We start from the raw sequence: 7,932 nt of genomic DNA, 5'->3' as shown, positions 1-7,932 counted from the left end.
CCAGGACTGATATCCTTTAGAATGGACTGGTTGGATCTCCTTGCAGTCCAAGGGACTCTCAAGAGTCTTCTCCAACACCACAGTTCAAAAGCATCAATTCTTCGGTGCTCAGCTTTCTTCACAGTCCAACTCTCACATCCATACATGACCACAGGAAAAACCATAGCCTTGACTAGACGGACCTCTGTTGGTAAAGTAATGTCTCTGCTTTTGAATATGCTATCTAGGTTGGTCATAACTTTTCTTCCAAGGAGTAAGCGTCTTTTAATTTCATGGCTGCAGTCACCATCTGCAGTGATTTTGGAGCCCCCCAAAATAAAATCTGATACTGTTTCCACTGTTTCCCCATCTATTTGCCATGAAGTGATGGGACCAGATGCCATGATCTTCATTTTCTGAATGTTGAGCTTTAAGCCAACTTTTTCACTCTCCTCTTTCACTTTCATCAGAGGCTTTTTAGTTCCTCTTCACTTTCTGCCATAAGGGTGGTGTCATCTGCATATCTGAAGTTATTGATATTTTTCCCGGCAATTTTGATTCCAGCTTGTGTTTCTTCCAGCCCAGCATTTCTCATGATGTACTCTGCATATAAGTTAAATAAGCATTATCTGCATTATCATCTCCCAAATATGCTTTAGCATCATTTTACAGTTAAGGATAGGAACACAGGACTTAAATGCAATTTTTTACTAGGCTCTGGAGTAGAAAAGGATTAAATTCAGATTTGAATGTAGATGATGAAATTCCATTCATAGGGCATCTAGACAGTATTCTTTTCTGCTAACTCAACCTGTATTCAGAGAGCTGAATTTAGGAGAAATGCCATCCTCTAAAAGGGAGAATTGGCTTGAAAGTTCTGAAATAGTCATAAAAGGCCAATTTTGGGTTTCAGATGTGGCCTCGGTCCTAAATTTCTCAAGTATTCATAAGAGGGGTGGATTTGATGAGAAATCAATCCTTCACAAATGTTTAGGTTTCACGACATCTTTAAGAAGTTTTATCAACCCACTACAAAGATAGCAAAAAGCGATCCTTTCATCCTAGGCAGAGATGTCCTGCTCACTGGGCTTTTCCCTTTGGGGGTTCATGGTAGACACAGTGGAAAGCAGTGGTGGTACCTGATGCATCAACTGTAGGAAAGAAGGTTGAGTTGATGGTGGGAATCCCACAAAGATTCCGTGTATAATGATTCAAGACAGTTCTCTCTCTTGAGCCAGCTCTTGGATTTTGTTTGTGTATCCACTTACTCCTTCATTCTTGTAATTTATATCCTCTTGATCTTTAAGGGAGTACAGAGTGAGGGTGTTGAACTTTATTCTTAGGCAAGAAACAAAAAATAGTTTAAAGGTATACCTTAGAATGTTTGGAAGACACCTCTGATCCCCTACTTAAACTCTGAAGTGTAGGCAAACATTGGAGAAGTTCAGTGCACAGGCCTCTGAGACTCACAGTCAATTTTGAGTTGTATCTGCTGTATGTATTTAAATGACACTGAGAAAGATCTTAATATCTTTGAGCCTGAATGTTGTCATCTAGATTGATATCAATCAATAGAACTGTGGTGCATAAGAATGAAATAGAATGAGTATTAAGCATGTGACTACATGTGTGATGGATGCATTATAGCAATACCAGAGTAAACTAGGTATCTTTATCATCAGCAGCAACAGCAGCATCAAGGTTAAGTGACATATGCTGTGATCAGAAGTTGTTTTCCCTAAATTCTGAGAGAACATTTTTTTACAATTTATTTATTTATTTTTTTATGGCTACACTGGGTCTTCGTGGCTGCATGTGCTTTCTCTCCTTGCAGCGAGTAGGGGCTACTCTCTGCAGTACATGGGCTTCTCATTGTGATGACTTCTCTTATTGCAGAGCAGGTGCTCTAGGGCGCATGGGCTTCAGGAGTTGTGGCTTATGGTCTTAACTACCTCAAGGCATGTGGGAGCTTCCTGGACCGGGGATTGAACCTGTGTCCCTGCATTGGTAGGCAAATTCTTAACCACCGGCTCTCCAGGGAAGTCTGAACATTTTATTTTTGTTTTTCTGCAGGTAGAGTTAGAGTGCCTGGTGGGACACATCTGAGCTTCCTTCATTTCTTGAATTCTCAGAGCCTCTCCTTGCTTGGCACAGAACAAGATACAAGAACATAAATCTGTTAAAATATTGAATAGACTTTCTTTGGTTCTCAAAAAGAGTGTGGGCAACATGACGTCCACACGCTGGGCACTTTCCTGCTTGTTTTGACATTCCTTCCAGTGAAGTCTTATAGGACTAGACAATAGATGAATCAGTGTTTGTAACCCTCTGTGTCACTTTCTACAAGAATTATTATTTTCCATTTAATAGAATTTAAAACATGAGATTATTTTTTAAAAAAACAACACTGGGTCCTAAAAGAAATTACCATATGTAAAATAGATAGCCGGTGGAAATTTTCTGTATGATGCAGAGAGCTTAAATCAGATGCTCTGTGATAACCTAGCAGGGTGGGATGGGGTGGGAGGTGGGGGGGATGTTCAAGAGGGAGAGGATACATGTATACTTATGGCTGATTCACACTGATGTGTGGCAGAGGCCAGCACAATGTTGTGAAACAATTATCCTCTGGTTAAAAATTTAAAAGAAAGAAAAATAAGGGAAAAAAAAAGAAAATAAACAGCCCTTTTCAGAAAAAGAGAAAGAGAGAGAGAGAAAAGGGAAATTAATCTGATTGTGTGGTCTGAGACATATTTTAGGATCTCCACTCATTTTATGAATGACTTCCTTGAACCATGATAGGTTTCTGTGCCTCTGCTATAGGATAGAATCTAAGAACATTAAAGCTCATTAGGATTGTACTTCATCAATACCTAACTACTCCAGGGATGTCTCAAATTCTGATTTAAGAATCAGGATTGAATATTTATTAACTACTGACCTCTGTTAGAGGCCACTATTGGGGATCAGGATGTGCTGTGTGCTAAGTCGCTTCTGTCGTGTCGGACTCTTTCCAACTGCATGGACTGTGTAGCCCACCAGGCTCCTCTGTCTATGGGATTCTCCAAGCAAGAATATTGGAGTGGGTTGCCATCTCCTCCTCCAGGGGATCAGGATGGGTCACCCCAAAACATGCCAAAATGATGTATTGATTGGTATGAACTGAAGTTGTTTTTGGAGGAGCCGATATAAGAAGGAAACCCTGTCCTTCTCTGTCTCTATGAAAGCAGGAAATGAATCTCTCTTATGAAAGGTCCACTCCCTGCATTTGGAGATAGAAGGACCTGCTTATCATCAGAGAAGGGGAATTTGGAGCCTAGAAACCTGTATAAACAATACTCTGTATCTCTTTAATTTACTACCCCAAGCCCAGACTATTTAGATTCTTCGCTAATTAAGCACCCAAATACTAAGATTCTTTGTCCTGCCTGCTCTGGACGCTTCATAGGTCCCATTTCTATGAAACCTCCATGTGCAGGAATTCAAATGTGTTTCTTTTTCTCCTATTAATCTGCCATGTGTCGATGCTGTTATTATTCCATGCACAAGAACCCAAAAGGGTAGAAGGGGAAATTTCTCCTTCCTTGATAACCCATATCTCCTACAAGTGGATGTTATTCGCCCGACTTCAATGTAAGGAGTACCAGTGCCCAGAGGTGGGGAGATTTCCACACACTCCATGTTTAGTGGGTGAAAAATGTGGGACTTAGACAAAGGTCTGCTGATTCCCATCCTAGGGCTCTGTCCCACCAGGGTGCAATGACTGATTACTTTATTTCCAAACCTGCTTTAGTCCCAGATGACCAAATAGAAGCAAATAGAATGATGGATTCCTTCTAGTGTGATTCGGTGGGTCCATCTATGAATTAGCAGAATGCATCAAACGGCTTGCAGGGACTTTTTGAATACATATTTATGGGCCATAAGATTTTCTATGAATGGTAATGCATTTTCCAGCCCATTTTGGAAATTTGACACATGAAAATAACAGTCATATACAAAATGGGAATTTTCATATGTCTCTATCATGAAAAACTATTGCTAGTCAGATTTCAGGAATCTTTTTGACTTAATTTTGAAAATCAGAACATGTACTTGATCTTGTCTGATTTTTCCACCAGGAAAACAATTACAGGTAATTAATAGTAAAATTGGACAGGTTTCAATTTTTACAATTGAAACAATAATGTGTGCATATTTGGAAATTCTCATTTGTGTATTATGAAGGATGGTACAAGAATTTCCCTAACTGACAACTCAGCTTATCCCCCAGGATATACTATGCTCATTTTATGTATTGAAACAAATGTATGTACTTCAGGTCAGTTCAGTCGCTCATTCGTGTCTGACTCTTTGCGACCCCATGAACTGCAGCACGCCAGGTTTCCCGGTCCATCACCAACACCCTGAGCCTACTTAAACTCATATCCATCGCATCAGTGATGCCATCCAACCGTATCATCCTCTGTCATCCCCTTCTCCTCCTGCCTTCAATCTTTCCCAGCATCAGGATCTTTTCTAATAGGATATTTCTTCACATCAGGTGGCCAAAGTACTGGAGCTTCAGCTTCAGCATCAGTCCCTCCAGGGAATATTCAGGACTGATCTTCTTTAGGATGGACTGGTTGGATCTCCTTGCAATCCAAGGGACTTTCAAGAGTCTTCTCCAACACCACAGTTCAAAAGTATCTGTTCTTTGGTGCTCAGCTTTCTTTATAGTCCTACTCTCACATCCATACATGACTACTGGAAAAACCATAGCTTGAACTAGATGGACTTTTGTTGGCAAAGTAATGTCTCTGCATTTTAATATGCTGTCTAGCTTGGTTATAGCTTTTCTTCCAGAGCAAGCATCTTTTAATTTCATGGCTGCAGGCACCATCTGCAGTGATTTTGGAGCCCCCAAAATAAAGTCTCTCACTGTTTCCATGGTTTCCTCCTCTATTTGCCATGAAGTGATGGGACTGGATGCCATGATCTTCATTTTCTGAAGGTTGAGTTTTAAGCCAACTTTTTTTTTTTCACTCTCCTCTTTCACTTTCATCAAGAGGCTCTTTAGTTCTTCTTCACTTTCTGCCATAAGGGTGGTGTCATCTGCATATCTGAGCTTATTGATATTTCTCCCGGCAATCTTGATTCCAGCTTGTGCTTCATCCAGCCTGGCATTTCACATGATAAACTCTGCATAGAAGTTAAATAAGCAGGGCGACAATATACAACCTTGGTTTACTCCTTTCTCTATTTGGAACCAGTCTGTTGTTCCATGTCCAGTTCTAACTGTTGCTTCTTGACCTGCATACAGATTTCTCAGGAGACAGGTAAGGTGGTCTGGTATTCCCATCTCTTTCAGAATTTTCCAGTTTGTTGTGATCCACATAATCAATGGCTTTGGTGTAATCAATAAAGCTAAAATAGATGTTTTTCTGGAACTCTCTTGCTTTTTCGATGACCCAGTGGATGTTGGCAATTTGATCTCTGGTTCCTCTGCCTTTTCTAAATCCAGCTTGAACATCTGAAAGTTCATGGTTCATGTACTGTTGAAGCCTCGCTTAGAGAATTTTGAGCATTACTTTGCTAACGTGTGAGATGAGTGCAATTGTGCAGTAGTTTGAGCATTCTTTGGCATTGCCTTTCTTTGGGATTGGAATGAAAACTGACCTTTTCCAGTCCTGTGGCCACTGCTGAGTTTTCCAAATTTGCTGGCATATTGAGTGCAGCACTTTCACAGCATCATCTTCCAGAAGTTGAAATAGCTCAACTGGGATTCCATCATTCCCACTAGCTTTGTTCATAGTGATGCTTCCTAAGGCCCATTTGACTTCACATTCCGGGATGTCTGGCTCTAGGTGAGTGATCACACCATTGTGGTTATCTGGGAAATGAAGATCTTCTTTGTATAGTTCTGTGTATTCTTGCCACCTTTTCTTAATATCTTCTGCTTCTGTTAGGTCCATACCATTTCTGTCCTTTATTGTGCCCATCTTTGCATGAAATGTTCCCTTGGTATCTATAATTTTCCTGAATAGATCTCTAGTCTTTCCCATTCTATTGTTTTCCTCTATTTCTTTGCATTGATCATTGTGGAAGGCTTTCTTATCTCTCCTTGTTATTTTTGGAACTTTGAATTCAAATGGATATGTCTTTCTTTTTCAAGAGGCTTAAAAGACAATATTTTGTATATCAGAATTCAGTTAACAGTATCTTTAGTGTAATAGTATTTAAGTGAGTTTTCAAGAAAATTTCTTGTGAATACAAAAATCAACACCAATATTAAGGAAACATTGAAATGAAAATGTATATACCAAATTCATGACAATGTTTACCTTTGGGCAATTGAAACTCAAGGGAATATGATCATGCAGAAATAGCAAGAAATCCTCAGGTTTTATCAGTAACAAATATGAATTCTAAAGTGAGCATTATTAAATATTTATATTTTTAGTATGGTAATAATGGTAGTAACAATATATAACATTAATGCAACAGTTAATATACTGGTAATGGTTCTCTACCCAGGCTGGATGTGTGCGTCTGTTCAGTTGCTCAGTCATGTCTGACTGTATGGTCTCATGGGCTATCACCCACCAGGTTCTTCTGTCCATGGACTTCTTCAGGCAAGAATACTGAAGCGATTGTCATTTTCTACTCCATGAGATCTTCTTGACCCAAGGATTGAACCCACGTCTTTTGTGTCTCCTGCATTGGCAGGCAGATTCTTTCCCATTAGTGCCTCCTGATAAGTATGCCCAAAAGACTACAGGTAGAGATTCTGATCTAATTGGTTTTAGGCTGTGGTCTATTCATAGTTAAATTTGAAAAGATCAAAAGGATCAAAAAGATCAATCAGCTAGCACCGATAACCACTGCTAAAGTCCTTTATTTTAATTTAATTTTTACAGCAACCTTGGAAGAAAGTGTAAGTGAAAGTCATTCAGTTGTGTCCTACTCTTTGCAACCCCATGGACTATACTGTCCATGGAATTCTCTAGTCCAGAATACTGGAGTAGGTATCCTTTCCCTTATCCGGGAGATCTTCTCAACCCAGGGATCGAACCCAGGTCTCCTGCATTGCAGACAGATTCTTTACCAGCTGAGCCACAAGGGAAGCCCAAGAATACTGGAGTGGGTAGCCTATCCTTCCTCCAGTGGATCTTCCTGACCCAGGAATTGAACCGGGGTCTCCTGCATTGCAGGTGGATTCTTTACCAACTGAGCTATCAGAGCAACCCTGAGTCCAGTTCAATTAATATACCCACTTTACAGATGTACAAACTACTCATGTATTGTTTTTCTTTTCTTATGAAGTCTTTTATTGGTAAATTTCAAGAGGTACATAGTCTTAATCCCAAGAAACAAGGTTAAATATTTTACCACTCTTTGTCAGGGGTTACCAGCTTTCCTGCCCAAGATGGGAAGTATACTTTTTACCCTACTTTTCTGATATTAGTCTTTAGCTTTTCCCCTTTTGATTTTTTCCAAATTACATCATGTTTTGACCTGTCAGGAGAAATGAAGACCTGAGTTGCCTTCAGGACGATGAATGTACGAGAAATGTCATTGCTCAATAAGGAAGAATGACTTGAAAAGCTGGTATAAGAAGACCAACACAGCATTTGAGAACAGGCTTTGGTCTTAAATTTTTCAACTGTGTGTAAGAGAGTTGGATTTGATGAGAAATCAACCCTTTACAAATGTATAGGAAGAGATATATTAGAGTTTCCCAGGTGGTGCTAGTGGTAAAGAACCTGCCTGCCAATGCAGGAGACACAAGATGTGCAGGTTTGATCCCTGGGTCAGGAAGATCCCCTGGTGAAGGAAATGGCAACCCATGCCAGTACTCTTGTCTCGAAAATCTCATGGACAGAGGAATTTGGCAGACTGCAATTCATAGCGTCACAAAGACTCAGACTCAACTAAAATGATTTAGAGACATATTTAAGAAGCTTTAATTAG

This window comes from Budorcas taxicolor, chromosome 7, assembly GCF_023091745.1.
Source record: "Budorcas taxicolor isolate Tak-1 chromosome 7, Takin1.1, whole genome shotgun sequence".
NCBI lineage: Eukaryota > Metazoa > Chordata > Mammalia > Artiodactyla > Bovidae > Budorcas > Budorcas taxicolor.
This window is presented reverse-complemented; position numbering follows the sequence as displayed.